A 25,061-nucleotide genomic window follows, 5' to 3' on the forward strand; every position below is an offset into this window, starting at 1 on the left:
GGAGCCTGATGTGGGGCTCGATCCCATAACGCCGGGATCACGCCCTGAGCCGAAGGCAGACGCTTAACCGCTGTGCCCCCCAGGCGCCCCGGAAAGCACATTTTAAAACACAAGCACAGGGTGGCTCCTGGGGGGGGGGCGCAGTTGGTTAAGGGTCAGACTCTTGGTTTCAGCTCAGGTCGTGATCTCAGGGTCCTGAGATCAGGCCCCACATCGGGCTCTGCTGTCAGCACGCAGTCTCCTGGACAGTCTCCCTCCCGCTGCCTCTCCCCTCATGCTTGTGCGCACACACACTCTCCCTCTCAAAATAAATAAATAACTCTTGAAATAAATAAAATAAAACCCAAGCACAGGGGCGCCTGGATGGTTCAACTGGTTAAACATCCGACTCTTGATCTTAGCTCAGGTCTCGATCTCACGGTGGTGAGATCAAGCCCCCACGTTGGGTTCCATGCTGGGCATGAAGCCTACTTAAAAAATAAATAAATAAAATAAAAATAAATAGCACACATGCACAGATGACTGACATTGTATTTTATGAGCTACTTTCTACCCAAGGTTATTGACAGCTTCTAGCCCCGTACTCTGGAAGGCCCAATGGGGGGACACGGGGAGTGCTGTGCTTGGAGTCTGAAGACCTTTGCTGGGGGACCTCAAGGCTCCCACTTAGCATCTGTGGGCCTACGTGTCCTCTGCAATATAATGAGTGTTCCCCCACACACACACACACGCTTCGACCCATAGCGCTGGTGCAGGGCGCAGCAATGCCACGACGTGCCTACACGCCCCGAAGGCTGCAAGGTGCCAGAGACCGCCAGGGCGTGGAGTTTTCTTGAGAAGAAAAGCAATGAAGAAAAAAAGCCGTGAAACATCCACCCGCACTCGTCCCATCCTGAGTGCAGCCATTCCATGACTTTATAAGGAAGATGCACACAGTAACCTGGATTTAGATTCCGTGGGAGCCTCAGGCTGATTTTCAAATCCTTATTCGAACTTAGAAGTTGGGTTTGGACATGGTTCAAAATACGAAAGAAAGGGCTATTTCACAATGTCTGGCCCGTTTTCTTTGCACTTCTCGCCTGGTTTCTTCGCAGGCCCGTCAGTCCCGGGGAGGTTCCGCTCCAGGTTGTGTGCTCCCTCTCGCTTCCCCACGGCAACCGGCCCCAGCACCGGGGCCTCCGGCCCACTCCCCAGGCAGACCACTTGGGGTCTGCGGTGGGGCTCGCTGCTGGCCGATGCCTCAGTTTCCCCACTGTTATCTTAGACTGGCAGAACTGGAGAGAGCAGCACGAGTTCTGTCCTCGCTCAACCTGGGGGGAGTGTGGGATTTGGGTACAGAGGGATAAAGCGACTTGCTCCAACCCATGGGCGAGCTTCCAACAGACAGAGCCGGGCTGGGGCTCTCCGACCTCGGAAGATTCCTTAAGATTTCTCTAGCATTCGTTCGCAACTTGTCTGTCACTCACCTTGCCCCTCTGTCCCTTCATTCTAGGGGACACAGGAATCTCAGGACCAAAAGCCGCTACGCTTTTCCTCAGACTAACGATCCTGAAACTACATGGTCTGAAAGTGTCCTTGATGCTGAGCCAAAAAAAAATCCCCTGCCAGATCTTCCACGGAGAACAAGACCCATCTAAACCGTTATGAGCATCAGCTGCGGTGATGGCTAAAGAAACATCTAGGCAGGCGGTTGGAGCCCCCCCCTGCGTCTGCGGCCCCAGGTGCCTTGCTTCACCTCCGTGAGCCTCAGGTTTTTAAAATACGAGACAATGACAGGGCTACACCTTCAGGTTTAAACGAAGATTCTAGACAAAGGTAAAGACCTCCACACAGAATTCCTGCATGTAGACCTTGAAGCAGAAGAGAAGCTCAGTGGGCAGCAACGGTTACCATCACGATCTTCATCATTCGGGACGTGTATCAAAGACAGGGGTCCAGATTAGTTCTCCACTCCAGCTGCACATTAGAATCCCTGAGAATGTTTTCTTTTTTAATACCAGTGCCCAGATCTTACCTACAGTGATTCTGATGGATGGTCTGGGGTGGGACCTAGGAAAGCAGTACATTTTTTTACAGCTGATTCTAATTGCACCTGGCTGAGAACTGATCTAAGTCGGGGCCTCCCAATGTTTCACATGCACACAGACCTCCCCGGGATCTTGCTAAAACTCAACTCCTGACTCAACACGTTTGATCGGAGGCCTGCGATTCTGCATTTCCAACTAGCTCCCAGGTGATGCCGACCCATGGCCTCCAGAGGAATGGCATCCAGAACTCAAGGTCTTGGGAAGATGGCTGGAAAGTCTGTAAGATTCTTCTCTGGACAGTCTCAAGAGCTAGCTCTGTCTAGCCAGGCTAGAGTTCACTGCTTCCTGGAAGCAGTCAACTCTGTGACCTTAGACGGGGGCACCAGGACTCAGAACCGAAGCCTGTCCCCAGATGACTCTCTCTTTGGTTTCCTGTTGGGTTTTTTTTTTTTTTTTGGTTCTAACAAGAGCCTGCAGACAACAGTGGCCACAAAGACGTACTTGCAAATTAATCATGACGCCACACCCTGCATCACGTGGAGTTGCCTTCTCCAGACTGGCCGAGGGAGAAGCCGAAAGGAAAGGGCCCTGGTTACTTTCACTTAGATGAGCGAGGAGGAGGAGAACAGGGCCTGCCTTGGCAGGATGTCCCAGCCAGGAGCTGAAAACAATGTCAGCTCTGGTCTGCCATACTTCTCCGATCAGCCAAACAGGAACGCTTCCCGCCTAGACTGGCCGGGTAAGCGCACAGTTGAAGACTCCAGGAAAACGTGACCAGGGAGGGGGCTGGGCGGGCAGGTCCCTCCGGCTTTGAGGTCGGTGCCTTCTGTGACCCTGAACGGCATCCACAAAACAACACTGGCTGGGTACCTACCGTGCCACAAGGAATTCTACAGAAACACTCGCATGAGATCCTGGTATCAACTTTGCAAGTCAGACATCGCTGTCTTCATTGGATGCCTGGGCCAGGAAACGGGCTCAGTGGGTCAGCGACAAAGGAACATACAGAAGTCAGAGCCAGGATTGGAAGCTAAGCCTCTTCAACCCTCCCTGCCTCTTTACACTGCTGTTCCAAACTCTCAAATCTCTCAACGCCTCAATTTGCCCCTTCGCTTGGGCAGGAAGAAAGGGAAAAGGGTATAAATCAAGAGAACTAAAAGTGGCTTTGGGTCTCAAGCACAAAGGAGAAAGCATGTTATTGTTATATCTGTTATTAATCATTATCCCCATCAGACGTGTCACTAAGAGGCGCTGCGAGAAAAGGCTGGTGTCTACCTCACATCTGGAGTGGCTGAACAAGGCACTGGCCCTCCACAGCATCCAGTAGCCCAGGCCACTGCGGTCCCCAGGCCCTCCGAGGAGGGGGGGCTGGTAAACAGCACCTGATGACTCCAGGGTGAATACCCTGGAGGCTCAGAGGGACGGCTCTGCTCGTGGGGCAGGGCAAGAGTCCAAAACAGCTCAAGGAAGGAGACCAGGCTGGGTCACAGCAGCATGTTCCTGGCACCTGGGCCACCAGGCCAGGCCCAAGGCTGGAAATGAGACTCCACCAATTCCCTGATGGGCTCTGAGAGCCAACCTGAACTTGTGCCCCCTCGCCTTACCCCTGCATAAGCCGCAGAAGCTTCCTGAAGCAGCCAAAGGCCACTTGAACGAGTGCCCCCAGTTTAAGGACTAGGAAGCCGAGCACTGAAGAGGCCGTGCTAGGAACCTCTGTCCCCGCCGGACCTACCCCACAGCCAGGCCCCTCCTCCCAGTGCCTTGGCAAGAAGAGGCCTTGGCACAGGCCCCAGCTCTGGATTAATATTACACCAATACAACCCAAACAAATGGCTCCTGCCTGCACGTTCCATAAAGTTCGGAGGCTTAAAACAAAGACGAGCTGGGGAGGAGGTGGTCAACAACAGGGGAACGTGCAAGTGAGTGGCGCTATGGCCATGTGATGAAATATTGCTCGGCCATTTGAAATACTGTTTTAAAATCATGCCATTTCATTAAAAACCCTCCTTGTGCAGTTACATGAAAAAGCTACACACAAAAGTCGGTAATCGGTAAGTTTACAACGATTTTTTAAAAAAACCTTCGCACGTTAAAAAAAAAAAGAGCAGAAGGAACTACAACCAAATGTTGTCGGTGGCAATTTTTAAACGGCCAGGATGATCATTCCTGTGTTAGAAACGAAGCATTTTCCGCTTTTTCTTTAGTGAGCATGTAAACTGCGCAGGAGGAAGGGGAACACGTTCTGACCACAGTCCAGGTGTCTGAGAGTCGGGATGAAGCCCTGCGAGCGGTGATGGCTAAACCCCAGGCAGCCCCCAGCAATGAGATGGAACAGGCCCAGCTGCCTCCAGAGGCCCGCGGGTCTGTCGCGGCGACACCTGGACAAGCAAGGCAGTGGGGGACCCTTCCCAAGGGGCTGAAATTCTCCAGGGAACAGAACAAAAAAGCCCATTAGCCCCAAAAGCTCTCTACAGGCTTGTGGTGAGACACAGCCCAGTCAGGTGCTCTGCCCCGGGCAGAGAAGCAGAAGACAGCTGCCACCGCAGGCCTCCCAGGTCCCTCGGAGACCCCCAGCAGACAAGGATTCCTGCCTGTGCTTCTCCCGCCCCAGCGCAAGGATATAAAAGAGACAAGCTTCACCATATGGGGCTCGGGAGCCTCGTGGGAATGTCGGTGGGAGTGAGAATGGCAGGTCCCTAAGCCGTGTGCAAATGTGAAGGAAGGGGGTTTAAAGCGAAAAAAACTGCACCAGCTGTCTCCTAAGGAACACTAATTACAGGGGCTGTGCTGCCTGAAGCAGGCCTGGTTCTGCAAGCAGAGAGCTTCCCGGGGGGCCCCCGCAGTCACCCTGCCGCCCCCTGAGCTTCGCTGCCTGCTGGCTGGCCCCGCGGGGGCAAGGAGGGCTTTGGGCTGGGGCCATGGGCTACTGCGCACTGGGCAGGCCGGCGGGGGCCAAGGGCAGGCTCAGCAGGTCTACTTCCTGGGAAGTTCACATCACAGGGTCAGGAGGCCGGTGCCGAGTGCCAGGGCCGGGTGACACTGGAATGTGGAGAGGGCTCGAGAATTTCCTTCTCTGGAGAGTTGAAAGACCTAAGCATCTGGAACAGTTCAACGCTAAAATGAAAAAAAAAAAAAAAAAAGTGACGGCTTCATCTCTGGAAGCTGGGGAAGGGGCAGAGTCAAGTGGAGAGATGAGAAATGCAAGTTCTCAGCGGTCCCTCACTTGCAGCTCATGGGAAAGAGCTCGGGGTCACCCATCACCAACAGTGCCCCTCCTGGCGGTCCTCCCGTGGCCGGCATTTCTGCTGAGACACCGGGGGAGGCCTGAAAAAGGGCCACCCTCGTGAAGCCGAGGAGGCAGGGGTGCCTGGGCAGCAGCCCTGGGTCTCATCCCTGCTCTGGAGCTTCCTAGCCCCTGCATTGCCCTGAACGAGGGGACAGGGGCACCCATCGTGGCCAGCGTACACCGCCGTGCCCAGGTCAATGAGAAATGTATGGGACAGCACTTCCCTTTTTTCTCCTTTTTTTAGAAGATTTTATTTATTTTTGAGGGAGAAAGAGAACGTGAGCAGGGGGGAGGGACAGAGGGAGAGGGACAAGCAGACTCCCCGCTGAGCAGAGAGCACGATGTGACCGGGACTCGATCCCAGGCCCCTGAGATCCTGGCCCGAGCCAAAGGCAGCCGCGCCACCGACTGAGCCACCCACAGCACTTCTAAAAACTATCAACTTCTAAACCAATGCAAGTTGTCATTATGATTAGTGGGGTGTCATTACAAAGTGGGGGCATTTTACTCCCCTGTCACGACAACATGCAAAGCAGCAGCGAACACAGACGAGCACGTTAACGTGTTTTTCCCAGATCCTTCACCCCCACGCTCTAACCCCAGAGCGCACGGGCCGCGTGCGCAGCCTGGGAGGTGGGCCTCCCGGACCGGAGCGGGAAGGAATGGCTCAGTGAGGGCGAGCGGGGAAACAAAACCAAGGAAGCCGGGGAAGAAGGTTAGGACTGAGATTCCACCCTCCTGGGAATTCGCCCGCGTCCCTGGGAAAGAGGCCCAGATGAAAGGAGGCGCAGCTGGGGGAAAACAGGCCGTGAGAACAGAAGGGCAATTGTTCGCGGCCAGGCCAGGGGCTGCAGCCGGCCCGCACTGCCGCTTTGTGCGCTAATGTAATTAAGGGCCCGGTGGGGGCCAATGTTTGGAGTCCTTTAACTCCTCGCCATTCTCACACAACAGCTGAGCCAGAGCAGGGGTGGGGGAGCTGTCGGGAGGAGGGGCAGCGATGGCTTTCAGGGCAGCCCAGCTAAAAGGGGGCGGCGAGGGGTAGGAGGGCCAGGGCAGCAGGAGGCGAAGCCCTCATTCGGGGCCTGAGACGCACTTCCTCCTCCTCAACCCGGTCCCCAGGAGTTCCCGGAAGCCCTGCCACTGCCCTGACCCCAGTTAACACTCCCACTAATTGCTGGGGCTGCAGAGAGCCTGGGGAGCAAAAGAGCCAGAGTTAATTAAGGGGAGAAAAAAAAGTCTGCTGCTCCATTCTTCATGTCAACTCCTCCCCACCCTTCTGGGTTGGGCGTCTCCTTTCAGGGACGCTTCCGAGGCAGGATCTCCACGCCCGGAGCCAGAACCAAGAACACAGGGCAACACTTGACCGGGGCAGCTAGGCCTAGCGGGCTTCTAGGAGCCTGGCTCCAAAGCTCGCCAGCCCTTCAAAGTTCCCAGAGGTATGGCAAGGGGTCTGCTCCCCACTCATTCAAAGGAAAGCCTCACGTTCTCAATCCAAATATGGATGGTCTGAAACAGGAGCCTGTGGGTTCTCGCTCCCGAGGTGGGACTCCCCCAGAAGGCAATGGGACATTCTGTAGGCTACACGAGAATGTGACGGGAGCATCCGACAAATGTTACCTAGTCTAATTCCACAACTACCCTACTGAGGTAGGTACTATTCTTATCCCCACTTTATAGATGGGAAAACTGAGGCTTGGAGGAGATAAGTAACTCACCCAAGGTCGACAAGCTAGCAAGTAGCAGAAGAAAGATTCAGGCCCCAGAACTCGGACCCCAAAGCCCGTGCATTTACCCCCTTGTCCCATGCTGCAGGTCCCTTAGCTATTCTAGTCCATGAAAACAAGGCTTGTGGGGTTCGCAACCTGGTACGAGAGTCTCAGCCAAGGGTTCTTGAGGGTTTGATGAAGTCCATGGACTACGTCCCCCAACCGCCCCCCCCCCCCAAATCAAACACAATTTATGGTGTTTACGTGTGCATTCACTTTTCAGGGTGGAAGGGAGCGTCCAAGGTCTCTTTAGATTATTGAAAGCGTCTGGGACTCCAAAAGACATTAAGAACTGTGGGCCGATGAGGTGCAGCCTTGCTAACGTGACTCTAGAACACAGATCTTTTGACTTGAGTCCTCTATTTCACTTCACCTCCTTGCTCTGAAGAAACAGCCAAGAGGGCAGCCTAAATTTCTCCAGTAAGGGAGGGTGCAGAATCAGGGAACTTGGCACTGAAACTTCCCCCAGCCCGCTTGGGAGAGGGTGTCCGGAGATGCACTGTGGCGGAGGGGAGGGAACGCATTAACAGCAAGGCCCTGCGGGATGACAGGGATTTCCTACAGTGTTTATTACTTCTTTCCATCACTTATAAACAAGTTCCAACATTGTCCCAATTCTGATTCTGGATTTTGCTTGGACCCACACAGATGCAAATTCACGTTCAGCAGCCCTAAACTATCAGAAATTGGCAGGGAAAAAAAGTTTCTGTTTGAACAAATTTGCTGGTTTTAAAGACCACTGTCTATCTAAAAACTGAGGGCATGCGTTTACAAGGGCTACTGTCTTCCTTGTCAGATGATCCAAGACATGAGACAATGACAGTGGTGCCATTTGTTTAGCCAGTGTCATCACGTGTGCCCTGGGCACTGGGCTCTGTGCTTACCCGTGCTTATCTCATGGAATCCTCATCCACGAGGGGCGTTATCATCTCTGATTTACAGATGACAAAATTGAGGCTCAGAGAGGCTACACAGCTGCCCAAGAACACACAGCAAATAAGTGACAGAGCCAGGGTTCAAGCCCGGGTCTATCTGACCCTAAACACGGGGCTCTAGACCAGGGCCACTAAAAACATGTTCACAGACCATCCACAAACTGTTATGGGTCCCTGGCAAGATACATCCAGGAAAAGAAAATAAGTAAGGATTTAAAGACATGTCTAGGGGCGCTTGGGTGGCTCAGTCAGTTAAGCATTCGACTCTCGATTTCGGCTCAGGCCATGATCCGAGTTGTAGGATGGAGTCCTGCGGTGTTGGGCTCTGTGCTTAGCAGGGGTCTGCTTGGAATTCTGCCTCCCCACCTCCCTGCCACCTCTAGTGCTCCCTCTCTCTCCAATAAACTAATAAACCTTAAAACAACAAAAAAGGCATTTCCGGCAATTTGACATGGCCCCAGCATCCCTGCGTGTGGCGGTGGGCTTGCCTCTTCCATCAGGGAACGCGTACAGACCAGTTCAGACACCGTCAGACTTGCGCAGGCCGGTCACGCTCCCTGGGACCACGGACCCATCCGCGAAGGAATGAAAAACACAACGCACCCTTCCCCTCGGCGAGCGGAGGGAGCCCTGCTCTAAGGCACTCTGCAAGCACTGGGGCAGAGGTGACGCTCAAACGAGCCTCCAGCCATCCCCTCACCGTCCCCTCAGCTCGCGAAGCCTTCCAGCACAGGGCCTCTCAGCCTTGAACGTGCACAAAATGCCAACGGACTCAGGCAGTCTGGGGCGGGGGCGAGACCCCATTTCGACCGCATGACGTGAGGGCTCCTGGTCTGGAGCGTGGACCTCGAGGAGCAAGGTTCTAACCGCGCAAGCGCACCAGGGCGGATGGGGCTGGCGCTGGAAACTGGGCCCGACAAAGCCGGCCAGAGTCCCGCGAAGGGCCCGGGAAGACGCGCCGCACCCGGGCCTGGCCGTGAGGAAGGCCTTGGTGGGACTGGGCTCGGCTCAGAGGCGCTCTTGCAACACACCTTTTTCCACTGCGGCTTGGGCCTGGGACTTCCAGGGGCCCTTTTCCCCTGCGTCGCAGCCCCAGAAGCCTTTCTGTCCCAAGGGCTTGACTGAAGGCAGAGCAAAGCAGCTCGGAAGCATGTGCAAACATTCTCCCTCCGAGCATTCCTGAGGAGACGAGGCGTTCGGGGGAACTGCGCTTACAGCGTGGCTCTGCGCGTGCCAGACGGCCCCAGTGATGTCCAACAGGCGGGCCCAGGCAGAATTACTACACTCACGTGTTCGCACCGCACTTTTCACTTCTTATCAAAGGGTATTCCAGTCTACTGTGAGAGCTAAGAACTCTAATTAAGAGCTGGAAGCCTCAGAGGAAGGAGTGTAATGTGGGTCACCCCAGGAAGGCAAAAATGGCCCCTCAGTGGCCACTCTGGCAGCCAGAAAGGGCCATGAGCAGCTCCCCTCCAAATAGAAGCGGTCTCCACTTCCCTCAGGTAACCCTCAGGTAGCCCTCGGGTTACATGTCCCACTCCTTGGAAATTCTTACAATACAGACCTTCCTCCTTATGACCAATCTCGGTCTCTCCTAACTCAACTTACTGCACAAGGATGGACTATGTGCTTATCAAAGAGGCAATTGACAGAAGGCAGCCCAGATCTTCCATTCATTCAAGGATTTACTCATTTATTCAAAAACATTATGGACCAGGGGCGCCTAGGTGGCTCAGTCCATTAAGCGTCTGACTCTTGGTTTTGGCTCAGGTCAGGATTTCAGGGTCCTGGGATCGAGCCCCATATCAGACTCTGTGCTCAGCAGGGAGTCTGCTTGAAGGTTCTCTCTCTCTGCCCTCCCTCCTCAAATAAATACATAAATAAATCTTTAAAAAAAAACCCAAACATACGGACTAACTGCCACGTGCCAGGACCATCAGGAAGTGGGCATACAGCATGGACTCAGCAGACTAGGGCCTTCCCTTCCCTTCTCTAAGGAGCAGGAATACATGAAAGAAGGGGCCCCATGCATGAAACTGTTAACTAAGGCAAAGAGCACTGCCTGTTCTGGCGCCGGAGGGAAAGCGAGCAGCTTTCCCGCATGTATGAGCTTGGGGAAAGCCAGCCCCGCAGTGGGACCGGGCATTTGAAGCCAATGGTACCTGAGAGGGGCACCTTCACTCACACAGAGCGGAGAGGGTCCGGAGGGTCACTGCCACTCACAGCCAGCAGTCAGAAGGGCGTGATGTCCCAGCCAGAAGTCCCTTGGCAAGATGCAAGCCCACCCACCTCCAAGGGCCATCGGGCTGAAAACATCCTCTACATCTTGTGTGACTCTCATGAAACCACAAGGCTCCTTCTCCCTTTGCAAAAACCAAATCACGTTTTCCTGCCTCCAAACCCTGCCATGTGCTATTTGCCTGCACGATGCTCCCACCTGGCTCCTTTCCACCCAAGCACCCGTCCTTCCCTCTCTCAGAATCCTGCTCGACGCAAATCTCCAGACGGTCTGGTGCAGGCCCAGGAGCGAGGTGCCTTAACCTTGGGCACTGCTGACATTTGGAACCAGATCACTCTCCGCTGAGGGGGCCTAGCCTGTATATTGGAAGATGGCCTCTAGCCACAAAGGCCAGGAGCACATCCATTCGCAGTTGTGCCAACAAACATGTCTCCGGACACAACCAGTGTCTCCTGGGGGACAAAATCATCCCCACTTGTGGACACTGCACTGGAGGGATGGCCTGCAACCCTCCTGGTACACGAGGGACACCCGGGGAGCTTCTAAAACTTGCCCATGCCTGAGCCCCACCCTGCCCACACTCTGGTTCTGGTCTCAGATTCCGCAAGGAGACAAGAGTGTCTGTCACTTTACAAGGCCTCAATGTTCTTTTAAGGTGTTGGTTGGTTCATCCATTAGACTGGATCTCTCCAGAAGCATGAGCTGTATCTTCTTTTTTCCTCTCTCCACAAAGCTTCATGAAGGTCCTCCTATTCTATGCTAATCAGAAAAGTCTGGGAAGTTCTTGACCCCCTCTGCTCCAACTTCAGATGAAGAAGCCATTTCAAATAGCACCATCTCCCCCAAATTCAACGGCAGATGACAAGAAGAATTTACAAGCTTTCAAACTTCAAGAGGAAGAGGGGACAGAAGACATGAGGGTCCGTGAGAATCTAGCCACCTGATTTTGCTCCCAGTGTCCAGCCTGTGAATGAGAACCCTTTGTACTCTCCCTTGTGTGTGAGGAAACTCGGCTGAGCGGCCAGGATGCCCGCCTTCCTCACACAACTCTGTGGAGTCCCACCCCTCTCGACCCCTCTCGACCTCTCTCCGTCTACCAGACTGGACGCTGTGGTCCTCAGACAGACGGTGACTTGAAAGTAATGTCAGCAGGCCCTGAGTCAGCTGTTTTCTGAGTCTGAACGACTAGGTCTTTCCTCACACATCCCTCAAGGATCCCCAGGAGGATCAGGAGACCTGACAGACAGAGGGCTGGGCGTCACGAACAGTGAACAGACATAGATTCCTGTCCTCTGCCTCCTCTCCTCCCCACACCTGCAGCTGCCCCTGCTGGCCACCTCTCCAGGCAAGGCCAGAGAGGCACGCCGTGTCAAGGGGAAAGATCTGGTTATAACCCCAACCTTCCCTAAAGGGAAATGTATTCATCACTCACTCATTCGGTCACAAACATACAGAGGATACCTCATAAATGATGGTGAGTGAGCAGCCAAGCACCCTTCCCAGTTTTTACACTTGGGGTAGCTTAAAGACAGAACGATGGGAGGGGGATCCAGGGGCCAGGCTCCCCCCAAGACAGTGAAGGCTATTCAAGCTCCTGAGATCAGCCTTCTCACAAAGAGTCACTGGCTCATACATAAGAATACAAATTGCCAATGAGATTACATTACATTTAATGAATGATTTAATGTTTTCTGGGAGATTATAGTCATTTGATATTCATGGCCAGAAAGGAGGAGCAAGTCTTAAAGATCTGCTTCCTGTGGCCCTGGCTAGCTTGCTGAAATCGGTCTAGGGCCCCGAGGCCTTCCATTCTGAGGTGGCCAGCAGGATAGTGATTTTTTTCCCCCAAGCTTCCTTCCCTCCCCTCAATTACACACACGCGCTGTTGCCTGGAGACTGAACGCATTCCTGATGCTTACGCTTCTTTTCATTCCCCAGAAGCAGGAGCTCTGGAAACCCGGGCCTCCAGGAAACATGCCTGGGGCGGGGGAGACGGGGGACCCGAGTGACACTTCCTCACTCACAGGCCCGCCCCTCCCCACTGCCCTCCCTTTCCTCCCCAGGACTGAAAAGCCCCAGCGGGCTGGAACTGAAGGGCTCCCGCAGGGAACAAGGCCCCCTTTGAAAGCGCGTGTTTACCGCAGCCCCAGGCAGGGGTTGCCATGGCCACGGTCCACCTTGGCCGGACCCGCAGGCCCAGCGCCGGGACACCCGGCCCGGCCCCCAGCAACCTCTCCTGGGCCCCGCAGCTGCTGGCGGCGCTGATTTTCCGCAAGTCTTCGGCTCCAAACAGAATCCTGAACGAACCTAAAGAGGATTAGGGCTCCCCCCATCCCCCAGCAGCCCAGCGGCCGCCCCCCTCGGGGGCTCCCCGACCCGCCTGCGCTCGGGGCGACACTGCCCGCCGGCCCCGCTAATGGGGTGACTTCTTTGTGTCGCTCACGATCGCCGCGCCCGGGAGCCGAGCGGGACCGGCGAGGCCAGCCCCAAGGCCGCAGCCCGCAGCTTGAGCCCCGGGCCTCCAGGCTGCGGGAGGCCAGTGCGGCGCGGGCCCCCAAGACAAAGGCCCCACATTCCTCCCTCGCCCCTTCCCCGGACCTGCCGGAGGGAGCGCAGCGTCTGAGTAATTCAGCCCTCAAACTGCTCTGCGCTCAGAAGGGGTCCTTCATCCCTTGCGTAGCCTCCCGGCTCTGCCGTTTCCCAACGGGAAGCATTTTATCCCTAACCTGGACCTGCTGTGGGACCCAGAGCCTCCCCAGACGCCCCTCAGCCCACCCGGGCCCACGACTGAAGGGAAGGTGCCACCCAGACTTCAACTAATTGCTGACAGCAGATGGGGCGTGGGAGGAGAGGTGGGTGGGCGCGCGCTCCAGGGGCTGGAAGCTTCACCTTGCACCTGGCAGTGCTGGCAGAACTGAATTCATAGAAGGACCTGAGCGTCCGCGGGCTAGACCTGCCTCTGTCAGCAGTCTCCCCACCCTCCCTCCAGCTTCCCAGCTTCTCGGGCTTCCTCCTGAACCGGACGCGCCACACCCCTACACAGCTCTTGTGTTCTTTTTTTTTTTTTTTTTTTAAAGATTTTATTTATTTATTCGACAGAGATAGAGACAGCCAGCGAGAGAGGGAACACAAGCGGGGAAGTGGGAGAGGAAGAAGCAGGCTCATAGCAGAGGAGCCTGATGTGGGGCTCGATCCCACAACACCGGGATCACGCCCTGAGCCAAAGGCAGACGCCCAACCGCTGTGCCACCCAGGCGCCCCTCTTGTGTTCTTTCTAATCAAAGGGCCTGGGCACGCAGGATCACCATGCCATAGGTCCCTGTCCCTGCAACTGGCCAGCTTTGGCTTCTATTAATCATACTAGCTGATACTCTATCGAGCACTCATTTCATGTAACCCCCACCATAACCATATGAGGAAAGTACTACAAATATCCCCATTTCACAAGTGAGGAAACCGGGACTCAAGGAGGTGAAGAAATGTCCCCAGGTCATATAGTTAGCAAAGTGATAACAAGGGTTCACACCCAGGGGTCTTAATTCTAGACTCCACGCGTTACACAGACACATGCATACACTGCACGACAGTCTTCAGAGAACTAAGCCCAGACAGGTGAAGTGACTTGCTCACAGTCACAAAGCCAGCTGGGACAGTGTTGGACAAGGAACGAAGTGCCATAACCTGGGCTAAGATCCTTTCCACATCACAGTCTCAACTACAGAAGCCTCCGTATTTACACAGCTGGGCGCACACTCGAGGGACTCTCTCTTTTACAGTGTTACAGTCTAACGGACTGTAAACCTAGACTGACCCCGGGCAATGCCCCAAACTAGTCCTGTCCATTTCTTCCAGTCCAGGCTCTGTGTGACCTTCTAACAAACAGCTCCGCCGCCTCTAGGAGAGTTGTTTTTTCATCTTCGTCTTCTTTTCTTCTTCTTCTTCTTTTTTAAAGTAGGCTCCTCCAGGCGCCTGGGTGGCTCACTCAGTTAAGCCTCTACCTTCAGCTCAGGTCATGATCCCAGGGTCCCAGGATCCAGTCCTACACCTGGCTCCCTGCTCTGCAGTGAGTCTGCTTCTCCCTCTGCCCCTCCTCCCACTCGTTCTCTCAATCTCTCTCTCTCTTTCTCAAATAAATAAAATCTTAAAAAACAAGTAAAGTAGGCTCCTCTCTCAACAGCATTACAATCTCTCCCATCCCCCTCAGGGCAGTGCCATCTCCAAGATTCCTAACGCGGAATCGCACACCAGCAGGCCGGCTCCCCTTAACGCAGCACTTTACAGCTCTCAAAGCTTTCTTCCGGATGTTACTATGCCACAGTCCTTGGACCAGGTAAGCCTGGGCCCCTTTCTGAGGACAGTCTCCACTCCCCTCCGCAGAGGAAAGCCCCCAGACCTTGGGGATCCCTTACGGACCACGTGCTTCTGGCTACAGCGGATTGGACCAACCGGAAGCAGCTGACACGGACGGGCCAATCAGATTCATTCACCAGGAATTTGAATCAAGGTTCTGAGCTGCCATTCAGCCTGATGGTTCCTCGACCCAGAGCCCGTCTAGCTGGAGGCTGAGAGGCCACGACATCTGGCACACAGCCACAGAAGCAGTGGCATCCTGCCGTTGTAGGCACTTGGGAGGCCAGCCGTATTTCCTGCCCTCAATTCTTCCATTCTCCTGAGACTTCAAACAGCTCAAGCTGGTTTCTGTTACTTGCAATCCATGGAGTCTGAACTAAGACATGGGCTGGGTTATTCTCCTCCTTTTACAAATGAGGAAAGAGGCTCACAGACTCACAGAGGTGAAGTGACTCAATGAAAGTCGCATGGCCAACGTGTGATAAAGGAGAGGTTAAGGGGCGCCTGGCTGGCTCAGTCAGTGGAGCATGCGACTCTGGATCTCTGGGTCCTGAATTCCAGCCCTGCGATGGGCATAGAGATTACTTAAATAAATAAATCTTAAAAAAAAAATAGGTTAAAACCACTGCTGTGAGTCTCCTTCAGTGCCATCTCATGCCTCCTTCTCTCAAAGGATTAACGGGAGTGGCAGGTGTTCCCTTCCTGTCAGTGTAAAAAGAAAACGGTCACTGAGGACGATTAGGCCAGAGGCACTCCAATGGGCTAAAGCCACGGACAACAAATTCAAAATGCTCGCCTTTGAAAGCACGAAGTCAGCCCCTTGCCCCCTATGTTTCCCAGCCTCCCTAGCGGTTAGGTTGAAGCCATGGGACTAGTTCTGGTCAATGAAATGTGAATGGAAGCAAGGTGTGTCAGTTCCTTGCAAGGCAGCTAAAGCCAGGGGCTGCCTCCATCTCTGTCTCCCACTCCTGTGGTGACTCTGAAGGCCCTGTGTTTCAGAGGCGTCGCTACAGATGGGGGAGGACTGCCTAACCGCCTCAGACTTTCCATGAGCACAGACTAAGCCAAGATTGTGTCAGGCCGCTGGGGGGTGAGGGTTCCAGTATTAGTACAGCACAGTCTAGCCTCCCCTGACTGAAGCTCACAGGTCACTCCGCCTGGCCCCTCAGCACAGTTCCCTGGTCTGCAGGATGCTGCATCTGTCGGTTTGACACATATCTCCAGAGCGCCAGCGCCAGATGCTGCCATGGGGAGAGCCAAGAGCACCGTCGTAAGAAAGACCCAGTCCGTCCCCTCAAGAAGCTGTTCATCCAGTGCCCACAGGCCCAGCCGGGACTGCAAGGGATAGTTCTACAGCTGTGGAGGCAGGCCCTCCCAGCCAGCCACGGGGGGACCTGAGCACTGAGGAAAGGTATGTGCCAGGAGGCAAAGGCAGCTTGTCCCAGCGACTCCAGGAGGGTGGCAGCCACAAGCGAGTTCACACCGGGTTTTCACACCCTGCGCGCCCCCAGCTCCCCGCCCGCCAGCCTCGTGGCCACACACAAGTGCTTCCCGTGCCCTGGGCACAGAACACGGCGGAGAAGGCATCAGGAGAGCAGGAGCCGGTAGAAAACAGGAGCAGCAGAAGACACGACTCCTCTGCCCTCACCCTGCTCTGCAGCGGCAGTATCTCCTCTGGGAATCACACACACACACACACACACACACACACACACACACACACGGCTGAATTTATTTCAGCCCAAGACATCCCAATCCCTGAGCTTTTCTCCCCTGACCCCGCAGAGCTGAGGACCAACCAGAGACATCCTCACTGTCCGGGACTGGTGGCTGGCTACACAGACTCCCTTCTTCGTGCCAAAAGCTAGATGAGAAGTTCGCTGGCAGGGTCGCCATACACAGTTGTGTGAGCTGTTCACTTCACAAGGTGCCCATCCAAGGGGGCACATGGGGCTGGAATCTAGCCTGTGCTCTGCTTACCAAGCTCTGTACCCCAGAGAAAGGGTCCCTTCTTCTAATTCACACAAAGGTATCCTGCTGTATGCTGAAGCCACAGAAAGCCTGGAGCCAGCGGTTCCCCGTAAGTAAAGAAGTGAGACCATGAGCGCATGGGAATGCGCTCTACGGGTCTCTCTACTTTTGTGTATATTTTAAAAATCTCACAATAAAGGTTTAAAACCCAAAACGATCCCACCCAGTAAATGGCTGTTACTTGGACAAGTGACGTTACCCCTTAGTCCTCTGCCTCAGCTCCCACATCTAAAAAGACAATAATCCCTGGTTCATAGGGTTGACGTAGGTACTAAATTGAATTACTTAAAGCGAAATGCTTGACACAGAGAAAGTCCTCTTACAAATGGGCACTATTAACAGTAGCTGCTGCTGATGGCCGGGGCAGGAAGGAAAACGAGGCAGAGAGGCATTGTTGAGAGAAGCCAACACTCTAGGAAATGTGTGCCATGAAGCCAGAGAGAGTCTGAAAGCACAACCACCCTTTTCACATTCCAGGGGGCTGGTGTGAGGAGTTTTCTTGCAAACCCCTCCCGATCCCCGGCAGCCTTCACATTCCCCTGGGGACCCCAGCCTCAGCTCAGAATCCAAATTAAGGTCCACAGAAAGGTCACAAAGAATGTCTCAGAAAAGGAGATGTTCCCCAGCTTCCAAGCAAACTCAGAGAAGAACAGGGTAACTTGTGGGTGAGGCTGGGCGGGCAGGGAGTGCTCACCCCCCCCCCCCAAGACTCCTCTCTGGAGTCGCAGAAGAGAACCAGAGATCCCTGGAGGGCGACTAGGATGACCCGCAGGAGCACAGGGAGGGCCCCCAGCCACCCACACAGGAGGGGGGGGATCGGTGGCCATTCACATCCCTGCAGGTCGAAAGCTATTTTTGAATTGTCTAGTTTTATGTAATGAATTTTTATGCGAATGTCTTCAAAATTTTCACTGCTGTGTGTGAATTTCACCAGTGGTTTGTGATTTAAAAAGGACACTTACACCCCCTATTCATTTCCCCTTAAGGCTTATTCATTCCCCAGAGCCTCACGGGGCTGGGCCGGTGGCCCTGAGGGGAAGCTGAGAGCCTTGGAGGGGCTTGGCTTGAACCCCCAGGCCCCGTGCCTGGCCCCTGCCCTGGAGACTGCCACAGAAGGCTTCTGGTTTCAGTCAAATGCCATCCCACTCACTTGCTCTCTCCTTTCTTTCTTCTTTTCCAGGATGCTAGCTAAGAGGATGATTCATTCTCTTATTAAGTCAATTCATGAGAAAAAAAAAAGAAGTCACGCAAGTTTCCAATCCTCTCTTCACCGAACACAAGCCACTCCGAGGCGCATCCCCATACGCACTCCACAAAAATAAGGTAACAGTGAAGGAATTCCACGAAAAAGCCCATCCTTCACCTTTCCTTTCACGTCGCAAGAATTCACTATCCTGGCAAGTTTTCTAAGTTTCTAAAGCTGTCACAGCTGAGGGCGGAGTTGGGATTTACAGACAGGCTTGCAGATAAAATGTGATAAGGAGAGGACAGAGGCACGTGGCCCTTAAGCCCAGAGACGGTGCACTTCCTCACGGCAGAGAGTAAAAATCCACCCAGAAAATGTCCTTCTCTGTCCCTGCCCGCTCGCCTCAGCTCTGTCCCAAACTTAGAAACAGCTGTTTCCCTATAACTCCAAAAAAAGCTCTCATATGCTCCGTCTCCTCATTCTTTCCAACACCGCGATCTGTACACTTAATCTACCTCCAGGCTCAGCTTATCCGTCCCTCAGCTCCTCAAATAATAAGAGGAGCCGTCAAAGCATAAGAAGCCCAACGCTACCGCGGTACTAAGTCCTCTTGTAAACACCAACTACGACTCAGCAACCTGGCTTTCTGAGTTCGGATCCCAGCTCCTCAACTCGCTATGTGACCTTGGGCAAGTGGACTCAATGGTCTGTGCCTCCATAAAGTGGTGATAACACTCTACCCATGTAGGGCTGAGGAAATAAATCAACGTGTTTAAGAAAGGGCCTGGCATGCAACACGCCACGTAATAAATGTCCGCTACTATTACTAGACCATCGCAACGATCCTGCGCGGTAGGGATTATTATTACCAGCTCTGGTTAACAACCAATAGCCATTTGTTGTTATGGATATAATATAATAGCTTAACCTCAAGAAAAGTGCAGATTAAGAAGTCAGGTGATCTGGGGCACCTGGGTGGCTCCGTGGGTCTTGATTTCAGCTCAGGTCTTGATCTCAGGGTTGTGAGTTCAAATCCCACACTGGGCTCCAGGGAGGGGATCTATCGGAATGACGCAGTCCATACGTGGCAGGGATGCGACTGGATCTCTGGTCTTGACTCCAAATCACACCCTCACTAATTTCACACTCTCACACGCTCCCTCCCTCCGGCGTGGAAATTTGAGAAGGGCCATGAATCCGCATCCAAAACAGATTTCAAGTCTGTAACCCCCAGAGAGTGGTGGGATCTCAGGGGAATGTTGCACGATATGCCACATAAAATGAATTTCCGTTTGTTTTCCTACTCTAAGAAAGCATACCAAAGCCGCCTCACAGGAGAAGTTGCCGCCACCCCATCAAAGATGTCAAAAGACCCCCCTCAAGGCGGAGGCTTGTACCAGCCTCAACAATGTTTCAGACTAAAAGGGCTCCCTCGGGAGGCTCCTAGGCTGTCAGCAATTTGCAAAAAGGTCAGTGCAAATCGTTTGGGAGCACATTTATGCAGGCCTGGCCTAAGCCATGTGGACTTCTGCCAAGCCCCTGGTTTTTTAAAACACGCACTGTCTTCACCCTTGATAAATAGCAGCCAGGCTACAGAAACATTTCCATTACACCCAAAAGCCTGCTTGCCACCACAACTCATCGAAATGGATGTTTCCAGTTTGAGAAGGACTCTTCCATAAAAACATCGAAAAACACTCCAACCTTTCCAGCAGAGGTAACCCGTCTGGCATTTAGGGACCCTCTAAGCACCAGTAAACGATATTTATGGAAAGAAATTATTTGGTAAACACACGGTCCTGCCCAAAGTCTAATTATATCTAATAAATGGATTAAGCCCATCTCTTCTAGCTCTGTTGTGAACATTCATTACAAGATTTCTACACACACGCTTCCATAAACGCTCTTCACGTCGTAGATCAAGCCTGATGAGGTCACCTTCTGGCCACGCTGGAGAGCGAGGAGTGAAGAGCACTGTAGCCCTGGCCTGACCACCAACTACCACGTGATTTCACGAAATGATCGTAAAAACAATGACAAACGGCGGCTGCAACTGCAGCGAACATTTATGGAGAACTTACGAATATGCCAAGCACTGCACTAAGGACTTCATAAGTATTTGATTCTCATTAGCAATCATTAGGGAATATCAATGCTCTCATTGTGCGGGTCAGGAAGCCGAGACTCTGAGAGCCTGAGTAACCCGCCCCAAGAACACTAGAGCGCGGAGAGGCTGCATTCAAACCCATGCGCTTAACCACATACCATAGGGCTTTTCAAGGTGCCTGAATGACCCAGGATTACAAATTCCTCTAGGAGCAGTCTGGGTGATCTTCAAAATCCTTTCTGGCTTTAAAATTCAGTGATTCTCTCTTTTATTTATTTATCTATTTATTTTTAATTTATTTAATTTTATTTCGAGAGAGAGCACTCGAGAGGGGGGCGGGGGGGCAAAGGGGGAGCAGATGGAAAGGGAGAGAGAGAATCCCAAGCAGGCTCCACACCCAGCGTGAAGCCTGACCTGGGGCTCAATCTCACCGCCCCGATATCACACCCCGAGCCAAAAATCAAGTGTCGGTTCTTCAACCGACTAAGCTACCCAGGCGCCCCTTATTTATTTATTTTTTTTAAGATTTTATTTTTTAAAGTAATCTCTAGGAGTGCCTGGGTGGTTCAGTCGCTTAAGCGTCTGCCTTCAGCTCAGGTCATGATCCGAGGGTCCTGGGATCGAGCCCTGCGGCGGGCTCCCTGCTCAGTGGAGAGCCTGCTTGGGCTCTGCCTGCCGCTCCCCTTGCTTGTGCTCTCTCTCTTGCTCACTCTCTCTGTCAAATAAATAAATAAAATCTTAAAAAAAAAGAAAAAAAAGGTAATCTCTACACCCAACATGGGGCTCGAACTCACAACTCTGAGATCAAGAGTCACATGAGCTGACTGCGCCAGCTGGGTGCCCCAGCGGTTCTCTCTTTTAGAGAGAAAATGAATTTATGACTTGGAGAAATAAAATGCAGTGACGCAGTGGGACTGCTAAGAGGGATGAAACATCTGCGTGCGCCTCCCCCAGATTCAGGCCGGGGAGGAGAACCGCCGGTTTTCTAGGATAATGATGCCCGGGAAACAACCAGACTGGCCCCAGACAGGCTCTGGAAAAATGACAGCTTGAAGTTCTTACAGGATGCCCCAACTTGCAAGGGTCTGCGAGTTCTCAACTGTCAGCTCACAAAACTGCCTTCGACTTCTTCTCCTTCTTTTTTTTTTTTTTAAGGAAAGTCAGTTGCACGGAAATGTGCACAGTGGGGGCTAGTTGGAAGGACACCAGTCCACGGTGTCCATGGGTCCTGTGGCATACGTATACCTTGCCTTCCTCTCAAGTCTACACCTGCTCATGGAAAACCCATCCTGTGCAGGTAATGTATGTTTTACAGGGCCCCGAAGACCTCTCAGCCCTGGGGCTCAGCAGTCCTGTAACCGTGTGGGCTGGTGTCCTACGCCCGCCCACTGACATCTTCACACACTCCCTCCTTCCTCACCCATCCCAGTCTCCAGGCACACAGACACTCCACGGCTTCCTTGCCCAAGTCCTCTGTTTCATCCTCTTCCCTCCCTGCTCCTCACAGGAGTTCCCTGCCGGGCCACCTTGCCGCTAGCCCCCACGGCCGGATGGGGAGACTCTGGCCCAGCGCGCCCCTCCCCGCGCACGCCCCAGCTCGCTGGCTCGCTCCGCTCCTGGCACAGCCTGAAACCGAAACTAATCTCAGACCTGAGCAAAATGAAATCATTTCCTATGCCTGATCACCCTACATGACCACAGAGAATCTTCTCCCCAGCAGAGCACCAAACCAGAGCTCCATCAGGACCCCCTGGAACCTGGCCCTTCCTTAACAAACAAGGGACGACAGGCTAGAGGAGGAAGTGGAGGGTTTTCTGCCTCTGCTTTGCTTGACTCGAGCCCGAGTCCACTTAGACTGACCCCCGAAAGTAAAGCCCACCACCCGCTATTTTAAACCCACTGTTCAGCATCAGTTCATATCTGGCTCCTTCTTAATCAGGTTCTCGGAGACCAAGCCTTGTTCTCTTCAAAGATCTTTGCAGCCCTCTTGCCGAGGGCAGCTGAGTTCACTGTGTCATGTGCTTTTCTTAAATTTGAAAAATGCAGCCTTTACTTGTGTGCTGGGAACCACAACAACGAACCCAAAACATTATAAATGAACATTATACGTGAGTATAACGTCGGCCCTTGTCGATCTTCCAAAGAATTGTACATTTTGAGGAAGTCCCTAAACCGCGTTGTGTTCGTTCGCCTTGCCCCCCGCACGCTTCCAGACAGCTTTCTCTGTGGCTGGGGGTGTTCGATAAGGACTCTGCTGCCGGCCTCGGCAGAACACACACGTGGAAGGACAAAGACGCCAGCCCAGCAAGCCTATGGTAGAAGACTAATAACTTTTGGATTGTCTGCAATTTACTTCTCATTCAGCGAAGTTTACCGAGGGCCCCAAATGTGCACCCAAAGCCGTTCTAGGGGCCAGGCCAGCAGGGTGACTAAGGTGACCCACTAGCTCCAGCAGGGAACGTCATTCTCAGGGACATCTTCTGAGCCGAGCTGACGCTTTCTCCAGCGCCAACAGCCCAAAGGTCAACCACTTGCGGGCTTCCTGCAGCCTCTTCCAAGGCTTGGCCCCCACCCTGCGGGCCCTCCCGGGGAGCAGCCCCTCTGACTGGGATCAGTGCAGGGCAAGCCCCCAGCTGTTGGGCAGATGTGCTCTGTGTCTCGGCTCCCGGGCTAACGGACGAGCCGCTCCGTTACGGGGCATTCGTCAGTCGCCACCACGGTAAAATAAGGCGCTAGGCCAGGTTTGCGCAATCTTCCAGCTCAAAAATTCCAGCTCCTTTTACCCTCCTATCGCTGGGCTGACACAGGCCTCTAGGGGCCTCTACTTCATCTTCCTGTCTCCAGATGAAACCTCTTAAACCACCAAGACAAATGAAACTTGTCCCCATTTCTGAAGACCTTCGGGGGAGGCCGCTCCCCTCCACTCCTATGAGTCACTTGTACTCACATCTCACGTCCGATCTGCGAGGAGCGTTTTCCTCATACCTTACTTGAGTCCTTCCTCTGCAGCTTACATTCACTTGCCTCTGGTTCTGCTTCTAAGTTCAGAGAGACGAGAGTGAATCACTGTGCTCTGAGCAGTAACTTTAAAAAAAAATTTTTTTAAGTAATCTCTATACCCAACATGGGGCTCAAACTTACAACCCCAAGATCAAGAGTCACAGGCTCTACACACTGAGCCAGCCAGGCGCTCCTCTGTGCAGTAACTCTAAGGAGATTTTTATTTCTTCTTCAGCAACTTCATTGCAAGCATTTCAGGAGGTGACTCTTAAAACCACAAGACATCGAGGAAGCCAACTGCACTTCCTGGTTCCTGCCTCATCCCGGCCAGCGTGTTGCCAGATCCAGAATATTTGACCTTCGGTTCTAATCAGAGTTCACAGAGTGATGTCCTTCATGGCCAGATCAAAAGCCCCGGAGACAGGAGCCATCTTTACCCTCACTCATCTCCAGTGCCTCCTCTTGCAGGAAGCCTTCCCTGCCCCAGCCCTTCTGGCTGGCAAAGCGTTCCCCCTCAGCCCTTTGTCTCACCACAGTACTTGCCATGGCAACTAGAGTTCTAGGCTAACATACCTGTGTCCCTACTATACCACAGGCATCTTGTGGGCAGGGGCCGTGTCTTCACAACCTCTGTAACTCGGGGTCAGGCCCCAGTAGAGTCTCTGGCCCAAGATGGAGTAGTAGAGTCTCTGGCACGTGCCCAGTGGTTCTCAGCAGACTGAACATTCTAGGAATGTTCCAGTGATGTTTGAGCATTGCCTGGGCAGCCCTTCCAGCACGGCATGAACCCCTCAACCTCCCACCCCCACCCCCACCTCCTCCTCACCTCTCTCCACCCCTAGCCCAGGAGCAGTCCCTCCGAGAATTTCTCTAAGGATGTAAGCTCTGTAGCCAGGCCTCTTGGATTCAAATCCTGGCTCTACCACCTTCTAGCCATGTGATCTTGGGCAAGTTATTTCACCTCTTTACGTCTTTGCTTCTTAACTGAAAAATAGATATAACATCTCATAGAGTCTCGTGAGAATGAAATGAGCTGATCTGTAAGAAGCACTTGAAACAGAGGCTGACCCATCACCAGCACTCAGTGAGTGCTGGATTGACCATTCCCCAAATCTTTTCCTTCCCAGAATCCCCTTCCACCCTGCAGCTTGACTGCATCTTGGGCCCATCCCCATCCCCACTAGACTCCCTTCCTCCAGGCCCTCTTTGCCCTGTTCCTCCAGGACCAATGTTAGCATCCACATAATAACCATGCAACTCTCCTAACATTATGATACTGCCCCTTCTCCGACCCCCACCAGCTTACCGGGCAAAGTCTCCAAAGAGAAGGGAGAAGAGTTGGTGCCACAGCAGGGCTACGGATGCTGAGTCATTCTGCACCCATCTATGCTTCTCCCTCGTCACCCTTGATATTTCAGGCTCCCCGTCTCTCCACCGTGCAGTCCCCTTTGCTCATAATTCAAAAACCTCACCCCACTCCATCCGACCCCTTCTAAAGCCAGCCCCCGCCTCTACAGTCTTTACCAAAGATTTTCCTTAACAATAAGAAGCCTCAGAACATTAGCACCCATGTGCGGAAATAGTAATAATAATCAATAATAGCTTCTCCACTAAAGAAGTACGCTACACTCTTTGTCTGGCATACACATTAGATCTCCTTCCACGCTTTCTAAAGCTGAGAAGCTGAAGCACTTACAAAATCAGAAGGGAAGGTGAAGGCTGGGGCTCTCACTTCAGATCCTACACTCTGAACTACTGAGCTTCGATGGGGAAGGGCACAAAGGGGCCCCGATTACCTCCTGGGGGGGAGGAGGTTAGAGGGAGCTGGAACTTTTTTCTCCCACCAGACATTCCTCAAAGACACTGGGTGTCACCGTAACAGAAATGAAAAGGTCACATTTGACAAGGGAGTTTATGTTTACAGGCACTGTTCTGGCATTTATCATTTATGACCTGTTTTTAAAATAAGAGGAATAGCTGCATGAGTAGGAGTCCCTTACTCTGCTCTGACACATGGGAGGTGCTCCCCGGGAGGCTGAAAGCAGAGCGATCAGAGACGCATGGAGTGAGCCACCACAGCCAGCATCCTGACCGCACCAGCAGGGGCTGCCCAGGGCAGCAGCAGACAAACAGG

At 53.2% G+C, this 25,061-nt stretch overlaps 1 protein-coding gene across 3 annotated transcripts in view; it reads right to left on the reverse strand.

The window, feature by feature from the left end:
* CUEDC1 (CUE domain containing 1) overlaps nt 1-25,061 on the reverse strand; it is a 78,910-nt gene that overhangs the window by 50,987 nt on the left and 2,862 nt on the right. The window contains exons 1-2 of one of the 3 annotated variants that reach the window (XM_040640884.1): nt 23,754-23,851; nt 22,875-22,965 (exon numbers count right to left, since the gene is read on the reverse strand). The exons of 1 other annotated variant lie outside the window; for it this stretch is intronic. The gene's annotated coding sequence lies outside the window, so the exon portion shown is untranslated. Of the gene's footprint in view, nt 1-22,874; nt 22,966-23,753; nt 23,852-25,061 lie in introns of those variants that run through there. One more of the 3 variants, XM_040640883.1, reaches the window with a different exon arrangement.

Source organism: Ursus maritimus, unplaced genomic scaffold, assembly GCF_017311325.1.
Source record: "Ursus maritimus isolate PB19 unplaced genomic scaffold, ASM1731132v1 scaffold_24, whole genome shotgun sequence".
In the NCBI taxonomy this organism is placed as follows: Eukaryota; Metazoa; Chordata; class Mammalia; order Carnivora; family Ursidae; genus Ursus; species Ursus maritimus.